Here is an 18,759-nt window from a genome sequence, read left to right on the forward strand (position 1 = left end):
AAATTATTTCCCTTTTCCATATGGGTCTTCTGAACTTCTCAGTAATAGAATGTTGTCCTGCTTTGCTAAGGGATAGACATGGAGCCTCCTTCCTGTGACAAGCTGAACCTTGAAATGGGCATGGATCTGGGTGCAAGATCAAGAACCCAGCAAGTATGGAGAAAAACCATCTAGAAGAGATGAGAATATAAAATTAGCAAATTCTGTGAGTCACAAACACATTATTTTTAAAGGAGAAACTTAAAGGGCTCATGAACGTGTATTTCTAGCTGTAGATAATAAACAGGTTTTACAAAAACTGTAAATATAAAAATAAATACAACAATCTGGACAGTTCTGTATTTAGAATAAAAACAGTGGAATTGACAATACATTTCATTTGGATTCAAGATCAATATTGGACCCTTATATCCCTAGAAAGGGCACCAAGCACATAAAATGTCCAGCTATCTTCTCCTTTCTTTGCTTCCACAGCTTTTAAAGAGTGACCAATTCCCACAGTCTTGAACTGTCTGTTTCAGGACTCTCCCACAAAAATACTTATTGGTGTACTCAAAACAAATGAGCTCATTGATAGCAGTTATACATTGGTCAGTCCATCAAAGACTTTAGGGGGATCTTTCAGTATTTCCATATCTTCTCAAGGACCACTTCTTTGACTTCTGTAAGACAAATTGTTATAGGAATATGCTTTTAAACCTGTTGAGGGAGCTCTGCTAATCCTATCTAAACAGCTGGTCCTTAAAATCCCTACCTTTTTGTTGCTAAAATTGTTACCAGCTTTATTACCAGCAATGTCATAGAACTGTCTTTCCTGGACAGGATAGCCTTTCCTGGTCAGGCATTTTTAGAGTGCCTCTTGCTTTATTTAAGTGTTATTTACATGGCAAGCTGTGAAACCACAGAATTTGTGAGTTAGGTTTTCATTGCCATCTTCTACATTTGTGTCTTAATCAATGCCCAGCCTGCTCATATTTGCCCATTAATACTCTGTATACGGAACATATAAAAAACTCTTACCATGTCCATATTAGGTACAATATGAAATTTGGCATTCTTCCTTGTATTTCCATGAGTTAAACTACTCCCATACTGCCTTTTAAAAACAATAGTTAAAATGTGAATTTTCACTTTCCTTTTCCCCAAGAAGTTAACTAAAAAACATTTCCCAGCTAGAGAGAGTGCAGAATTTGCACAGTTAAACTGCAGCTGTTTCTCATATGGGTGAGCTCCAGAGATGTTATGAGGGATTCAAACCCTGGGAGGAGTCAGGCACAGAAAGAGAAAGCTCTGTCTTGGGTAATTTCCTGCCGTCCTAATTATTATAAAAATATATGACAATTATAAAAAAAATTCTTCAAGGTTTCTTTGAGTTTTTTTAATCTGTGCTCTCATATTTTTTAATTGAAGAATTTTAAATACATGCTATTTTTTGGATTTTAAAAAAGACGACAGAAAATGTCACAGAAATATGTTAGCATATAATTTTGTTTACCATATAAATGATATGTACTTCATAAAATAAGAGACTTTTCAAACAATATGCAGCAATTGCCATCTGTTTGCAACTTAACAAGTACTAGGAAGAAAACAGATTACTTCTTTCTTGTTCCACTGGTTATGTTTTCCCAAGTGCATATTCCTGAGAGAAAAAGGCTGATATTGTAATCCTCCTTATATCTCTCCTCAATTTTGAATCCATTGCCAACTTCAAATAAATTTCATAGAAATGCAAGAAGTTTCAAAGGTATCTAAGTTCCTCCAGGTTGAAGACTACAGTGAAAGAAACAATGAAATGTATATAAAAATTGTGATGATCTTTACCACTACCCTAGATTCCACTTTTCTTTCAATTGAACACAGTCAGGAAAGCTGCAAATCTGGGCTCAGAGGAATGAAAAATAGCAAGAAGTTGGACTGTCAAGGGCAGCCCTTATTCCTTGGGTTACAGAGAGGAAGGAAAAGGTATCCAGGCAGGGAGATGGGGTGAGAGTTGTCCCTCTTGGCTTATGCCTCATTTCCCAGCATGGAAAGGAAACATCCCTGGGTGACACATCCAGCTTTCATCCTATAGCAATGAAACATTGGTTGAACTCTAACACACAGCAGTCAAGAACAGGACAGAGAGATCACCCCCTTGAGAGTGCATCACTTAGAATTGTTGGTTCGTGAAATTTTATCTTAAAAAATATTTGTCATCATACAAAGCAATGATGGAAAAAAGCTCTTTTCCACCTCCTCCGTCTCCCATGACAGAAATTAGAATTTTTTAATGGACACTTTACACACTTTGTAACATGACCAAAAAGCTGATCTTCCTGGAGTATACTAATGGCCACTGACACCACTCACCCCTACTGAGGCTAATGTTTTCTTGCACTGTTTTCAGCCTTCTTTCCTTATTTATCCCCATGTACGTATGACAAATATCTCCTTTCCCATAACTTCAATATGCCCCAAGGAATTAATTTGAGAAAAATTGTGGGGAATAAGTGTTAATGATCTCAGAATCAATTTTTTTTTTAAAAATACTTATTTAATATAGAACATAATTTATGCATGGAAGACTCATAGATGACTGTCAGAACCTGGAGGTTACTGATATGTGAGACATCCCAGCAGAGTCCTGTTGAGGTCTATATTCTCTCAGTACTTGCTGACCTATGAGGTTATGCTTTATTGTTGCTACAACCTACTTGGCGTTTATCTCATATGCAAGCCCAAAGAACATCAGAATAATAATAATTCTTTCACCAGCCTTAGAGTGGAGAAAAATCAGATCCATGATCCATATATTCAGCAATTCATGCCCTTATCCAGAATATAGGAGTCAGGAAAGCAAAAATATGTGCTCTAATGAAAAAAATAAATTTGATGTAAATGGCTGTAGGAACTTCATGTAGGACTTTCCTCTGCCCAGGCTATTCCACTTGAATGTTCATTTGCTGAGTACACATCTAGGAATAAATTCATGTAGTGTTGCATTTGGCTCATTTACCAGGTGCTGTGGAAATAGTTTAGTCCCTGCTCCAGCAACTTGGTATGATATTGCAAGATTTGTGCATGAACAGTCACCTTCCAGATGACTATTCAGGAAAAAAATAAGAAGAATTTTTAGGAAAAATACAAAATCACAAAACCTCACCTTCTGGTTTCCAAAATAGCTAAGCAATCCGCACAAGGCTGGAACAACTTTACCAGGATTATATGAGTGTCTGCAGTCTCATATATATGGAGTATTTCAGTAAGACAGGAGTAAGTTGGTTGGACAAAAGAAGGGGGAAGGAGACATTTCTACATCTAATAATTATTTAAGAAACCAAATCCTCTTTCCAGTTGTCTGCATGCTTACAGAAGCAGAGATTACCTTAATAAGTCAGATGGTCTACTTCCAGACATGAATGGATATCAGTGTTTTCCTTCCTGGAAGAAAGGATTGTTTGAGCTGATGGCTTATGGCAGGACTTGGCTGCTCATTTTTTACTCCCTGTAAGAGGCTCCAGAGCTGGACTGAGAAGGCAGTGGAGAACAAGCAAGGTTGAATTATGTCAATCAGCTCAACATGTTACATGTTAGCAATTCTAACATTCTCCAGAATCAATTAGGCTTCTGTACTCTCAGTTTTGGTCTTGGATTTTTTCCCATGCATATGTAGAAATCTATGAAATTACTTTTACTGTGTGTTGTTCACTCTAAATATATTGGGGTACCTAAAATTAAATGCTATTGAGTTACAATGCTTAAACTCTCTTTCGAGTCCAGCCTTATCTCTTTAAAACTTCTGCTCCCAAATAATGAAGACACAAAACTGCACCGCTTAAGGCAGATTGGGACTCCTTCGAATTTCCAGCCTTATGCCAGCATGAAAAGCCCACAGGGAGAAGGTTTTTTGTCAATTATTTCAGAAGCCTGAACAAAAAGCAATGCATAATAACAAAAAGTTTTTAAAAAAGAAAAAAAAAAAAAAGAAAAACCAAGCCAAAATAACTATGCAATTTAGATATTATTTAAGGCAAGGAGTGACAAAGTAGAAGAAAACAGATATTATGAGGGAAGAGAATAATCCATGATGGGACCAAAGAGACAAAGGAGGGTGTCTTTGGGAGGATAGAAGTTTCCAGGATGCAAAGTTGAATGGCATTGGATTACTGGGCAACCACTGTCATTCCTGCCAACAGTATAAAGCATCCTTTAAAGAGAAAAATAAAATGGGAGCAGTAAGAGAGTGCAAGATTAAGAAGGTTCCATTATCAGTGAATTTGTAACCCATTTTCATGAAGTTTGTTATTGCCACACTCCTGGAGAGAGTTTGTACCTCTGTGCTCATGGCAGCACATGCAGGGACACAGCAGAATCCCCCACAGCAGAACTGCCTCCCAGCCAGCATTGCAGCTGTTTGCTGGTTAACAGCTGTCTGTGCAACAATATGGTTGTTATTATTAATTAACTACAAATTCAGTAGATGGCTCCCAAGCAGAGTACAATAGTCTATGGAAATGCTGAATAGTCCCAGATCCACAACAGACAAAAGTCTGGAGCATCACTGATGCACATTGACAGCAAGCTGTTGCCAATAATTTTCTGAGCACAGATTTTTATCTACAGACATACTATGATTTTGCTGACTGAATTTCTGCAGCTTGTTTGGCAGTATAAAATACAGGGGAGCTGTCTTTAAAAAACAAAATGCTTCATATTAATTTCTTGTTTTTTTCCCATCAAGCCTGTTATCAAACCAATCTTAATTCATGTGGAAGTTTGACAAATCCATTTGGAAAGAAAGTATCCCTTCCCTCCTTCTTTCAGATAAGCACTGTGTTTTAGACAGCTTGGAACAGATGTGTACAGGATACTCAGAATTATTTGTGCTATCAACCACTGCTGAAAATGCTCTGGTTTAGGCGCTGGTGAGGCTGTTTTGTGACAAGTGCCTTACACTCACCTTCACCTTGACAATGGCTCAGCTCTTTGAGCCAAGGAAGGTTTTTGGAAACAAAAGTCACTTTTGCACTTGAGATAAATTTTTAATCTAGACAATGAATAAAATGGATGACAAATTTCCCAGTAAATTAGAGCCCAGAGAGATTCAGTGCAGAAGTCCAGGAAGATTTGAATTGGATAAAACTAACAAAATAATTATTCCTTCCTCTTTGAAGTACTTGCTTTGTGACAGCTCAAAAGAGGAAGTGGTCTCATAAGGTTGCCACCTTTGAAAGGGCTCTGCCAGGGACACTTTAGGTATCTTCACTTTGAGGCAACATAGAAGAACCCTTAGGAGTTATTCAGCCCCTCAGACAGGAGCAAATATAAATAAGAAGCTGGAGACATCAGTCAGTTTATGCCCCCAACTGTCCTGTGCAGGCATATGTGTCTTACAGGGAGTAGAAGTTACCAGTGAAAAATTAAACCAGTACCATTCATTGCATTGAACCAAGTGGAGAAAGAAAGAAAAAAGCGCCCAGTTGGCTGATTTCTTAAATACTTTGGGACCATTTGGTCAATTTTCAGTTTTAAAAGTGTTTAAATGCAACTTGACATTGTTCTCAAGTATCCCTTTATGGCTATGTGAACACACCTGCAGGTCAAAAATAAATGCAAGTCGTTTAGAGGACACTTCAAAATTTAAAGCAAACCCATCTATTTCTTCCATTAGGTGATACTGCCCCTGTGATTCTGACCTTTGAAACCTGCATTTCTTGGCTGGCTGGGATGAAACCCCCATACACATACAATAGAGAGCATTGCACAGCCTAAATTATGTTATAAATTTTGCTCCTGAGACCTGCAGGGAATATAGAAGATGTAATATTTATCTGTGCCTGGGCAGAGAGGAAGAATCAATAAGATTTTGCCATGTCTCATCATTTTGCCATGTCACCATTTTGCACTTTCTTGCAGCTGCAGTGTGGAGCAGCCCCCTCTTCCTTGGGTAGTGTCAGCTTGTGCTGCGTCCTCTGGAAGAAAAAGTGTAATACATGGAGAAATACAGTCCAAATCAGGGGAGGCAGACACACCATAACTTCTGTTCTGATTTAATTCATGATGAGTTACTACTTCACATCACAAAACAGATTTTTTGGCAGGAGCTTTGTAAGGGAGCAGGTGGGAGGATGTACAGGGTCAAGCATGATCATTACAATTCTCTCTCCTAAAAGAAAAAAAAAAGGAAAGAAAAAAAGGAAGAAAATTAACAGGAAACAGAAAAATTCCTCTTCTTGAGGTAGTTTAATTTACTTCTTCTAAAAGAAGAGGGTGAACAAAAAGAAAAGGAGAGCCCAGAGCAAACAGCCTACCATAGTCTTGAAATGACAGCAAATATCCTCCATACGGATATAATATTACATAATTACTGGGGCAACAATTAACGATTCTTTATGCAATACTTCAAAACTTATTCTTAATTAAAAACCTTTTTTGTGCAAGTTATTTTGCTTTTCCTTTTCAAATGATTTGGCTTCTCTGTGGGTCTTAGTGAGAGACATGAATCCAGTTTTCAAAGTTTTCACCTGGCAACAAAAAGGAGCTAATAAATAAAAAGATCTTTCTTCTGTGAGGAGATAGGAAGGTTACTCCTGGATAAGTGTTGACACAGAGAAGTGAACCAAATGCTTTAAAAACCTCAAAATACAGCAAGATTACCATTTATTCTAATGGGTTTATTTCAGGATTCTAATGCTGTTGAAGTCTGCTAACCTGGGGTTTGGAGCTCCTACCCAAACCCCAACAAGGGCTCCATTCACATGTTCTGTGAATGCTGTGAATGTGAATTCCTACCACTGCTCTCTCTTATCTGTGACGTGTTCCTGCCTCCTGGGGGTACACCAGCCTGCCTTCAGGAGCTGTAGCAGGTTAGTTTGTAATCAGAGATATTGCCCAGCAGAAGCTACGAAGCCTTCCAAGACCGAAACTCCTACTGACGTAGGCAGATCTGCATACTGGGAAATGTGTTAGAGAGGTCCAGAAGGATCTATGTCACCCCATACCACCTGGATTGTGCTTTGACCTGCTCAAGAGCAGCATTATATCCACAGTTGGAATGGGCATGGAGTGAAACTGCTCTCAGCTGGTCAGGACAGAGTCCTAATGGGAGTGTGGGGGTTTAAGCATCAGAAGGCACAGTGTTCTGGTCTTGATCATCACTGTTCATCCTCCCGTTTGGGTAGGGATGAATACACAGTTTTTGATTCCAAAGTTCCAGTTACATAAGGAAGAGAAAAAAGAGTAGAACCAGGTGGCCTGAACACTGCAGCACTGGGACACATTACAGAGGGACCTGCAGATGGCTGCTTACCTGGGTACCTGTGGTCTCAAGTCTGAAGAGCCAAAATCTTCCTGCTTTTGAAGATCTCCTGCCCTTTCCAAGGTGTAGATAAAGACAAGGATTATAGCCCTCATTGTGAAAAGACTTCAATAAATAAAAAATTATCTTAGCTCATTCTTACATTGCTTTTCCTTGAATGTCCTATTTTTAGTTCAGTGGTAAAGAGCATGGCAAGATGAGCTGTTAGAGTCCTGCAAGCACCAGCAAACTACTCATGGCTTTGTCAGGGACTATATGAGAACATCTGGAACAGTCTGCCAGCTGCTTTGAATTGTATTTAGGCACAAATATCACTAGGAAAAAAGCAGTAATCTCCTTTGATGACCTTAGAGAAGTGTTAAAGATGGGAAAGAATATGGCTTTTAATTTTTAGCATAACTTAATAGTATGGAAGATATGAACAAGCACAAAGTCAAGGTGATATAACCCTGAAATACAATGCTAAGACATCTCAGCTGTTTTCCTGGTGTATGGTCAACAGGCTGAGACAGTTTTCATTTAAACTATGTTGGAATGCAGCTTTGTGGAAAAGGACCCTGGGGTCCTGGTGGACAGTAGGATGTCCATGAGCATTGGGCTTAAGAAGGCCTAGAAGGCCAGTGGTATCCTGGGGTGCATCAGGAAAAACACAGCCAGCAGATGGAGGCTGCCCCTCTACTCTGCCCTGGTGAGGCCACGTCTGGAGTGCAGCATCCACTTGTGGGCTCTTCAGTACAAGAGAGACATGGAGCTTTTAGAGCAGGTCCAGCAGAGGCTGCGGAGGTTATAAAGGGAAAGGAGCATCTCTTTTACAGGGATAGGCTGAGGGAAGTGGGCCTGTTCAGCCTTGAGAAGAGACAACCAAAAGAGGACCTTATCAATGTCTGTCAGTATCTGAAGGGAGGGTATGAAGAGAACAGAGCCAGGCTCTGCTTGGTGGTGTCAAGCAATAGGACAAGAGTAACAGGCAGAAACTGGTGCACAGAAAGTTCCACCAGAACATGTGGAAGAACTTGTCTCTCTCTCACTGGAGATATTAAAAAGTTGTCACCATAACTTGGGTGTGGCTATTGGTGACCGGAGGCTGTTCAGGAAAGACAGAAGAAGTGGGGGGAGGGAACACCTACATCAAGAGGTGGATTGAGTGTGAAGAGCTGTCTCTGAAGAACAGCCAAAAGTCAAAAGCCTGTAGGTAAGAGACAGAAACCAAAGCAGCAAATGGAATCTAGTGGTTGGTGTCTGCTGCAGGCCACCTGATCAAGGGAAGCCAACAGACAAATCCTTCTTGCTCCATCTACAGGGCTGCAGTGAACATGCATTTGTATCCTGAGGGATATGGGTCAGGTAAGGAATAAAGTTAAGCCACTGAACCTTAGGAAAGGAAACTTCCAGCTCTTCAAGGACATGGTTAATGGGATCCCCTGGGAGACTGCCCTCAGGGACAAGGGACTGGAACAGGGCTGGAAGATCTTTAAGAAAGTCTTCCATCACAAGAGCTGGCAATCCCCTGGAGCGAGAAGTCAGGCAAGAAAGGCAAGAGATGGAATATCTGAGTAGGGAACTGCTGGTCAAACTAACGGGAAAGAAGCAAATGCACACGCAATAACAAGATGGACAGGTAACCTGGGAAGCATACAGGGATGAAATTCCATTGTGTAGGGATATAGTCAGGAAGCTGAAGGCAAAGCTGGAACTGAGCTTGGCAAGGAATGCCGAAGAAGGTCCTTAAGGTATGTTAACCAGGAAAGGAAGGTCAAAGAAGGTGTATGCCCTCTGACAAAAAAATGCTGGAAAACTAGTAGCAACCCATGAGGAGAAGGCTGAGGTACTCAATAACCTTTTTGCCTCAATTTTCAATGGCAACCTCCCTTCCCACACTTCTAGACAACAGGATGGAGACTAGGGGACAAAAGTGCTTCCCGCTGTAAGAAAAGATCAGTTTTGTGACCACCTGAGGAACATGAAGATACATAAGTCTATGGGACCCAACAAGATGCATGCCAGAGTCCTGAGGAAATTAGCTGATGTAGTTGCCAAGACACTCTCCATGATATCCAAAAAGTCATGGCAGTCAGGTGAAATCCCATATGTCTGGAAAAGGGGAAACATTGTAACCATTTTAGAAATGGTGGAAAGGAGAACCCTGGGAGCTACTAACCTGTCAGTCTCACCTCTGTACCTGGGAATATAATGGAGCAGATCTTTCTAGAAGCTGTGCTAAAGCACATGGAAAACAGGGATGTGATTCAGGACAGCCAGAACGGCTTCACCAAGGACAAGTCCTGCCTGACCAACCTGGTGGCCAGAAGGTAGAGGGAGGTGATTCTGCCCCTCTACTTCATTCTGATGAGACCACATCTGAAGTCCTGCATCCCACCCTGGGGACCCCAGCACAGAAGGACATGGCTTGGAGTGAATCCAGAGGATGTCACCAAGTTGATCAGAGGGATAGAGCACCTCTCCTATGAGTAAAGGCTGAGAAAAATGGGATTGTTCCATCTGGAAAAAAGAAGGCACTGGGATGACCAAACTGTGGCTTTCCAATACCTGAAGGGAGCTTGCAAGAAAGATGGAAAGGCTTTTTAAGAGGGTTTATAGTGACCAGATAAGAGGGGATGGGCTTAAACTGAAAAAGAGTGAGTTTAATTAGATATTAGGAAGAAAATCTTTACTATGAGGGTGGTGAGGCACAGGAACAGGCTGCCCAGAGAGGTTGTGGATGTTCTTTCCCTGGAAGTGTTCAAGGCCAGGTTGGATGGGGCTCTGAGCAACCAAATCTAGTGGAAGGTGTCCTTGCCTATGGCCTAGGGGTTGCAACTAGGGGGTCTTTAAAGACCCTTCCAACCAAAACCATTCCATGGTTACCCACTGTGGTCCCTTCCATCTTTACCCAGTCTGGGATTGTGTATTTTAATCCCTTTGGATTCTGAATCATTGTGTCCCAAAGACATTTTTCTCTAACCTGGGAAAAGCACAGCATTTTCCAGCAGAGGTAAGAGGATTTCTGGTACTATTGCATGGACACTAGTGTCTTTGAAAGTATTAAAAGACAGACATCATATTAAAAAATGAGTGGAAAGATGCCACATTGAATAGTCACAAGATTAGGGTAATTAAAGCAAGGATTTTAAATCATGCCAGGTGTTCAGTCACACCTGTGTATTCAGGGCTTTGAGAGAGAGCAATAGGGAGTTAAGCACAACATATATAAATGGAATGTCTTATGTGGATATACTCCAGGTTTAGATATTTTGGAAGCATAAAGAAGAGAATTGAGATTAAAGAGTATATGCAGAAGAGTCACATTGATACTCAGCAGCCTCCTTATAAATTTTAGATCAGAAATACAAACTTGTGTTGAGAGAAATGTTTGTCTGAGGTGTTGTTTGGACAGGATCTGAAGAATCACAGGCTGTGATGTATGAACAAAGAAACAGATTACAGAGTCACAACACTAATTGCCAAGGCCTCCGGTTACCATTCCCTGTGTTTTGATGTATTCTGTAGATTTATAATGGCCAAGGGCCTGATTCCCACTTGCATCATCCAACAGTATAAAGTCAAATAACAACGGAATAAAAGGATGTCAACACAAGCGAGAATCTGGCCAAAAACCTATATCTTTTGAAGTTTTGGCTGGCACCCAGAAACAATCTGGAGACTGAATCTTCCTGGTTATTATCCAGTTGTTGTAACCCAGATGTGCTCAAAGGGCATAAGTTTCCAGCTGGGGGAAGGGCAGTCTCTAAAGGGGTGACAAACCTGGCAGGAATGTATTGATTATGCTGGTGTTCAACTGGTGAGATGGGGGTGATCAGAAACAGCATGATGCTGTGCACCTTGCGTGGGTCTTCATCTTCCTTACAAGAAATCAGAGGTGATTTGAAAAACTGATCAGCACATTTTCTCCCAACATGACTGGCCTTCTTAAAGCACTGGAATCAAGCTGTATCACATAACAAATTTATCAAAATCACAAAAGCCAGTCTACAAGATACAGTGAAGCTTCCTCACATTTGTGAAATGCTTCCAAGCCAAATTGCTGCATATTATCCAATGCAACAGTCTTTAAAATAATTGCCTGTTCAAAAGTTGCTTTTTTAACCCAGCTTTCCTGATGAATTCAAAAATTTAATCTTCCAATCTCAAATAGTAGCTGCATATATATATAGTCATGGCTATTTACCTCAGGAAAGCAGAAATTTTTTTTCAAGGTAAAGTTTTATGAGTTAAAACCAACTCTGAGCTCATAGCTCTAATTGATAAGGTTCACATTACTCTTCTGCATGACCAGACTAATGCAGAAGATTTATATGCTCTACCTGGCTTGTATTTTGTAGGGCGCACATATAGAAAAAAAAATGTTTTTGAGTTATGTCCAATGTGGTGATAAAAGATTCTAGCTCTTTGTATGAACTTTAATTTGAATTCTTAGATCACCACAGCAAAGTGGGGATTGAGGGCACCCTCAGTAAACTCTGGCTGATAAAGAATTTGTTTGCTCTTCTTGCATCCACTCCTGCGAGTATTTACTTCTGTTATCATTTGCCATGGTGACACATGCTATAATGTGAAGCACTTCTTGTTGAGAACTGTGTTTCCTAATTGTCTACTCATTTCCCAACTTTGGGCCCAGATGACCCTACTAATGATGAATTAATCTCAGCAGTCCCTGTAGGGAAGCAAGTATATAAATGTCTATGGACTGTATCAATCCTAATTGAGTAAAAAAAAGTGCCAGAACCTTCATGCAATGCCAATGATGATAAAATTCTTTAATCTCATGTGGCAGGAGAGCATATGGTGGCCACAATGCTTAGCTTTGTTTAAACTAAAGGAAAAAAAATTAATATGTGTTTATGGGAGAGAATAACAAATTGATAGGAATTCCCAGCACTAGTGGTAGTGACTCCTTATGTTCAGAAAAACTGAGTCTTAGCTTTGATCAGCAAAAGGCAGATATTATCCCTTAAAGTGGTGAGTTTCTGAGACACTTTGCATAGACTACACTGAAAAAACACTGTCTTGAAGGAAATATTTTTAGGATATATTTCCTGCCATATTTTTAGGAAACTAGCCTGATACTCAGCAGACCTAACATAATGGAAGACCAGGAAAGAAATCCTCATATAGTTCAGCAGGAGAAGGTATCTTGGGTAGTGTTTTGTGAATGTTGTTAGAGCATGGCATGTAATGCTAAATGCTTCCCCATACCCTACAGTAGGATGGCTATGATTTCAAGTGTGCTACACTGCAGTGGGGGAACTGCATGGGATTCTACAGTTCATACAACACCTGCTCCAGAGGAGAAGAACACATTCTGTTTTTGCTGTGCTTGTCCTAGGAAAAATCTATAAAGAGAAAGGAGATGACAATTGTATTGACAGTTCAATATTTTCTTGTACAACTAAATAAACATTAATAAAGTAAATATGCATAGCTGGTATTTTCAAAAACTATTTATTCATTTACATATAAAATTATTCTTCGTGTGGAAACAGATGAAATTATGGAACATGGAATATATTAAACAGGACTTCCTTCTTGAAAATCCTTAGTATCTGAATGAAAGCCTTCTTTAGCCTGTGATAATCTCTGGACTGACTGCTGTGTTTACTCTAGCAGATTTTATTTTGTGGATTGTTTTTGCATGGATTTCTGGTTTGACCAACTATACCTTATAAATGATGATGAATTGATTGAATATCATTGGGGTGGTTAGTCATTGGACAAGTTAGTGTATACTCATATTTTTATGAGTCGGGGACCCTTTGCAAAATTCAAACATTCATAAATAAAAGAGAAGTTCAGATCTTGGATTTTGACCACACCCCAAGTGTTATTTACATGGAGCTATCACATGCAGAGAGCTGGATTCTGATCTCATGATCAGAAGGGAAAAAGAGCAGGACTTGGTTTTGCTCTAAGGTAAGATCCATATTCCCAACAAGAGTTGCAGCTTAGCCTTGACAGGAGGTGGGGCACCTTGAGTACTGTGGGTCCCTTGAGTACAGTTCTGGGCCCCTCCATTCAGGAAGGATGTTGAGATCTGGAGCATGTTCACAGGAGGGCAAAAAGGCTGGTGAAGCATCTGGAACATAAGTCTTATGAGGAATGGTGGAGGGAACTGCAGTTGTTTAGCCTGGAGAAAAGGAGACTCAGGGGAGACCTTATCACTCTCTACAGCTCCCTTAAAGGAGGCTGTAGCCAGTTGAGGATTGGTCCCTTTTCCCAGACAACAGTGACAGGACAAAAGGACACAGTCTTAAGCTGCATCAGGGAGGTTTAGGTTGGACATTAGGAAGTTCTTCACAGAAAGGGTGATTGGGTTTTGGATTGGGCTGCCCATGGAGGTGGTGGAGTCATTGTCTCTGGAGGTGTTTAAGAAAGACTGGATGTGGCACTCAGTGCCATGGTCTGGTTGACAAGGTGGTGCTGGGTCATAACTTGGGCTCGATGACCTCACAGGTCTTTTCCACCCTAGCTGATTATGCGATTCTGTGAACAGCAGTCAGTATGCTGTGACTGAAGAAAGATCCCCCTTGTCATAGCTGAATATCCCAACCACTGAATGTCAGCACAGTACCATCACACAAATTTTGTCATTTATTAAAAGTGAGGTCTCCCCATCTATGCACAAATAGTTTTGAACAAAAAAACATGGGCTAGGATGTACAGATAGGGAGAGGCATGAGCTATTCAGGGGGCTCCAAATCAGCAAGAAGGAGGAATTGGATCACTGTCCTTGCCCTTTGTCTTCCTGTGACCAGCAGGTCTTTGTATGGGCTGCATCATGTTTTGTGGGTCACACTCAGAGGCCGCCCACACACACTGTATCCAGATATAGTTCCAGATTTTCCCATTACAACTAGATGGCTAAAAATTGGTGTAATCAGACTCAGAGCAGAAGCATGTTCACAACACAACACCAAAAAATGCTTTCAGCCTGGAGGTCAGCCTTTCACATTTCCTTTTCATTTTGACTTCTCTAGTTCCCTCAGTTTCCGTCTTGAAATAAGTTTTAACTTATGGTTAACCTGACTCTCAGTTCTGCTGCAGCATCCATCTCAATTTTTTTCTCCATAACAGAAAGTAAAATCATGTTCAGTGTTCTCTCAGTCTTTATTAGCAGACCTCCCAGTGCTGTCTTTGACTCATATCGCTGATAGAAAAGTTTTTCCTAGCAGCCTTGCCCTGCACACATAGTGCTATTTTATTATTCCTGATGGGTTTGTGCTTTTCTTTCTCCTTATGAATGTCATAACATCTCTCTGCTCATTTCTTTCATGTAGGGACTGGGGCCAAGGCTGGCTCAGGTGCAGCTCTCTCACAGGGCTTGCCCTTCCTCCTCCTCCAGCTTGATTCATTGAGATGTCACAATCCAATGTTTGTGAAACATTGCCATGGCAGTGAGTCAAACGTCACTGACACTGCATCATGGAGTGAATCAGGCAGAAGGATATAAAAAGGGAGAGCTACTATTTATATACAGGCATTATAGGAATCAGCAAAGAGGGGAAGGCACATGGAAAGTACTCACTAGATATCTTATACATCACCTTTGGGTATTCTCCAGTGGGTACTGAGAGCAGCAGAAGAGCTCCCCTCCTGCTCACCAGATTCCCCCCTCAGCTGTTTTTTAGGGAGTTTGTGAAAAAGTGAAAAAACAACTGACTCAAATAAACACAAAAGCCACCAAGCATGACTGAGCCTAGGGAGCAGCTCAGATGGAGGCAGGCTGTGGGAGCAAAAGGGAAGTGTCCTGCTGGACTCGTGGCTGTCTTGTCTCATGGTGTCTGGCTCTGAAAGGTTTGTTTCAATTTGGAGTGCTCGCTGATTGTGACAGAGGGACTTTCCTTTCTTTTGTCATCAACAGATTGTGACAGAGGGACTTTCCTTTCTTTTGTCATCAACACTGATGGTTAAAACATGTAAGTCTGTGGAGGAAGAGGGAAACAGATGCCTGTTCTGATTTGAAAGCAAAACCAGTGAGAGACTCCAAGTCAGAAATACAATTTATTGGAAAAGGGGAAAAGAAACAAAATACATGCAATAATACAAAAGGAAAACCACTGACAGAGTCAGAATACAACCTGACACCCCTTTGGCCAGCGTGTTGGTAGCAGTCCAAATTGGAGTGGCTGCAGTCCTCTTGGAGCAACAGATGTGGTTCTGTTGGAGCAGTGATCCTGTAGAAGGGTGTAGTCTTCCTCTGAAGGTCCAATGGAAAACTCCAGCTGTTTCCTCTTGGGAACCAGTGGAAAGGCTGCCTCTGATGTCCCCAAAACCCAGATTATATCCAGTTAGGAATGCTTGGCTCCTCCCTCTGGGCGGAGCACCTCACAATGGGATGTTATAGTTCTTATCAGTCATGCAGTGACATTCAGTAGCCCATTATCAGCAGATGTCTCCCCTGAGAGAGGATTGGTTGTGAAAGAGATAAGGAAAACTTCTCACTTAACAGAAAACAACTGCTACACAGATGGCAATAGAAAACGTCTTGCTTCTCAATCTGGGACAATGACCCTTTCAGAATTTGCTTTTCTCACTTTCACTTGTGTCATACTGGAGTAATGCCACCTGACTGCATGAAACCATTACTGAGTTATACCAGGACAAGCCAGAACCAGGCCAGCTGCCAGTAAAAAGTGTTCTTTATAATTTCATCCTTCATCTGTGATACAAAATATGTTTCTCTCACAGTGTTTGTAGGGATGGGATGTGACAGCCCAGAGGTTCACCCTAGTTCTAAGCTCCCATGCTTGTTACCAGGATTATTGATAAAGGAAAGGAGGAAAGTAAAGAGAAGAAATAACAGTTAGCATCATACGTAGCCAGTCTCATGCACTCCTTTTGGGAACATCTTTAAGCTCAGAACAGTCTCTCCTCCAAAGCAACTTTGAAAGGGGTGATAAGTCATGCTTATCAAACAAGAGTTGCTACTAGTAAAAATATCAGTTAAATAGATAAAAGTTAACATTTGTAAAAAAATTAAATAGAAGGAGATTAAGACACCCTTTTTTTGGATGATTTTTCCCGATACAGACACTAAAGGAACCGGATTAAAATTAAGATTTGACTTGATAATATCCTAAATCGGAAAAGAATACACTACGTAATTGTTCTTTGATTTAAAGAAAAAAAACACATGTGACCACAAACAAACAAGAATAATGTAGAGCTTGAAAGGAAATAATATTTTGACTCTTACATGTGCTAGTGAGCATAGGAGTGGTCTGTTCTAAATTCAAATCTTGTATTTATTTAAACAAAATCTTTTTGGATAAGTAATGCAACATTCATGTGTTCAGGCAAACAACCTTTGACCTGAATTCCAGGCAGAAGACCTCACTGAGATACAGTGCAAGCTGGGATTTTCTTGAATTGAATTTTCTTTGTTTAGAATAGGACTATAAGGTCTGTCCCCTCAAATTATATTAAATTATTTTAGGAAAAATAAGTCCATTGGAATAAAAAAGTCCTTCCTCATCAAAGATGATACGTTAGGCCTGCTATCTTAAAAGTCATTGGTTTCCCCCTTGCCCAGTCCCAACTGTAATAAACTTATGTTTTTCATCCCAAAGTGGTACATCAGGATGGATGCCACATGGAAAGAAATCTGCCAGCAGGCAATTAAGTGCAAATGAAAGTGCCATAGATAGTTCCAAATATCCAGCTACACCTCCTCCTATGAACAGGGCAGGAGCAAAGCCATGCTGGTTACCTTTGAAAGTGCAGCACTAAGAAAGTCACAAGGCACAGGCCAAACCAGCTCTGGCGCCTCTGCAGAGGACGTGGGACATTCCCACCTGCACTCCCCATGCCCCCCAGACTACACCAGCCAGCAGCACTGCGGGGAGGGATCCTGAGAAGCCAAACAGGTACCTCCCTGTGGGCAGGGTCTGCACTTTCAGCTTCACAGCTACACAGCGGAGCTTCAGAGGTTCCTGCCAAGGTGTGCTCTGCCAGAGGGCAGTAACTCCATGAAAGCAGATATGGTGCTTTTCATCCTATTACCTGGCTCATGTAAGGCAGAGTGATGCTTCTATGAACAGGTTTAGGATATATCCAATGGCAATTTGCTCTGCAGGTGTGTGTGAGCTCTGACATGGAAGTCATGGGGCACAGCACTAAGCCAGGCCAGCCCTGACCTTAGGGAGCTGGGGACCATCACTGCTCTACTGGTCTTGATAAAGCTGCCACAGCATGGCAGGGCATGGGAACTCTAACTGTGCTGTTGGTGGGACTGCTCTTTGTCTCAGTTCTTTAGGGTTTTTTCCCCCTAACACAGAACAGCCTTGCAAGAACAAGTGGACAGGCAGCCAGAGAGAGTGAACCTGAGTCCATCCAGATACAGTTGAACACCTCCCTACAGTGAGTCCTTTTGCCATCAGTATGCATCATCCAGGTCTCCAATCCAAAAAGGGACATCAGTGGAATTCATGTCCCCCCCTTCTGACACTGCAGCCTGTGGGTGTTTCCATTTACACACAAGAGCTTTCCTGTTTGCTGTGCAGCACAAAGAATGTGTTTGGGAGAGACATCCGTCCTGGGAACTTCAGTGAAGGACATCCTACTTGACAACAGAGGGTTGCAAACAGTGGCAGAGATCTTGATCTTGAAGGAGGACTTGCAAGGTCAGTTCCAGAGAAGGAAATGAACTAACTCTCAAGCACTCAGGAGATAAGGGACTTCAGAGTACTCAAAAAAAAAGTGAAAAGTGCACTCCAAAATAAGTAGATATGTATATTTAAATGTTCAATGCTTGCCTTAATACGGAAATTCCTACTGATATCAAACAACCGCCGACAACAAATTTAATCTGTAAAAAAATATATATATATTTAAAATATTTTCATGGGGGTTTCAACTTTCTACAATAAAATATCAAATGTTTCAGTAGGAAATTAATCCCTCTCAGAAGCTGACAACAAAGTGTAAAAGTTTTTCAAAACTGCTGAGACTTGATCACAGCTGCAGAGTATCTTCTGCAGCACCTCTGTCCACAGATCAGCTTGCTTCACAAATAGAACACAATATGTCATTTAGATCTCTGAAGGAAGACAAGAATGAAAATTTTACTTGGAAATGTATTACTATTTTACCTAGGTGCTTTCTACAGTGTTGATCTCATTTTTTCAGGCTTTTTTCTCCACCACATTCTGGGACTTTACACATTTTTCAGTTTCATCAGTTCAGAAATTGTTCAGGTACATCAGTTGAATCATCAGCACTTCCTCTGGTACTGGCTTTCCACTTTTCAGCAGCCAGGCAGAGGGAGTCCCCTGGAAACTATTGTTTTTCACTATGTGTTTGCATTTCAGAATTTTTAAAGACTTTTATGAAAACCACAGCCATTATCACTTTCCTAAGCTGAAGATCTCAACTGCTTCCTATTTCAAATCTCCCAGTGTGGTAAACAATCTCTGTGTCTAAATGCCTGTTGCTACTTTCCTTAG

The 18,759-nt window shown here is 40.9% G+C and overlaps 1 long non-coding RNA gene across 1 annotated transcript; it reads left to right on the forward strand.

Moving 5' to 3' along the window:
* The first annotated feature begins 14,507 nt into the window (after positions 1 to 14,507).
* LOC137475547 (uncharacterized) lies at positions 14,508 to 18,106 on the forward strand. Its single transcript, XR_010999956.1, has 3 exons — positions 14,508 to 15,109; positions 17,592 to 17,674; positions 17,768 to 18,106. It is a non-coding gene; the product is annotated as an uncharacterized lncRNA (long non-coding RNA).
* Positions 18,107 to 18,759: the final 653 nt, after the last annotated feature.

The sequence above is a fragment of the Anomalospiza imberbis genome, chromosome 1 (assembly GCF_031753505.1).
Source record: "Anomalospiza imberbis isolate Cuckoo-Finch-1a 21T00152 chromosome 1, ASM3175350v1, whole genome shotgun sequence".
Classification (NCBI taxonomy): Eukaryota; Metazoa; Chordata; class Aves; order Passeriformes; family Viduidae; genus Anomalospiza; species Anomalospiza imberbis.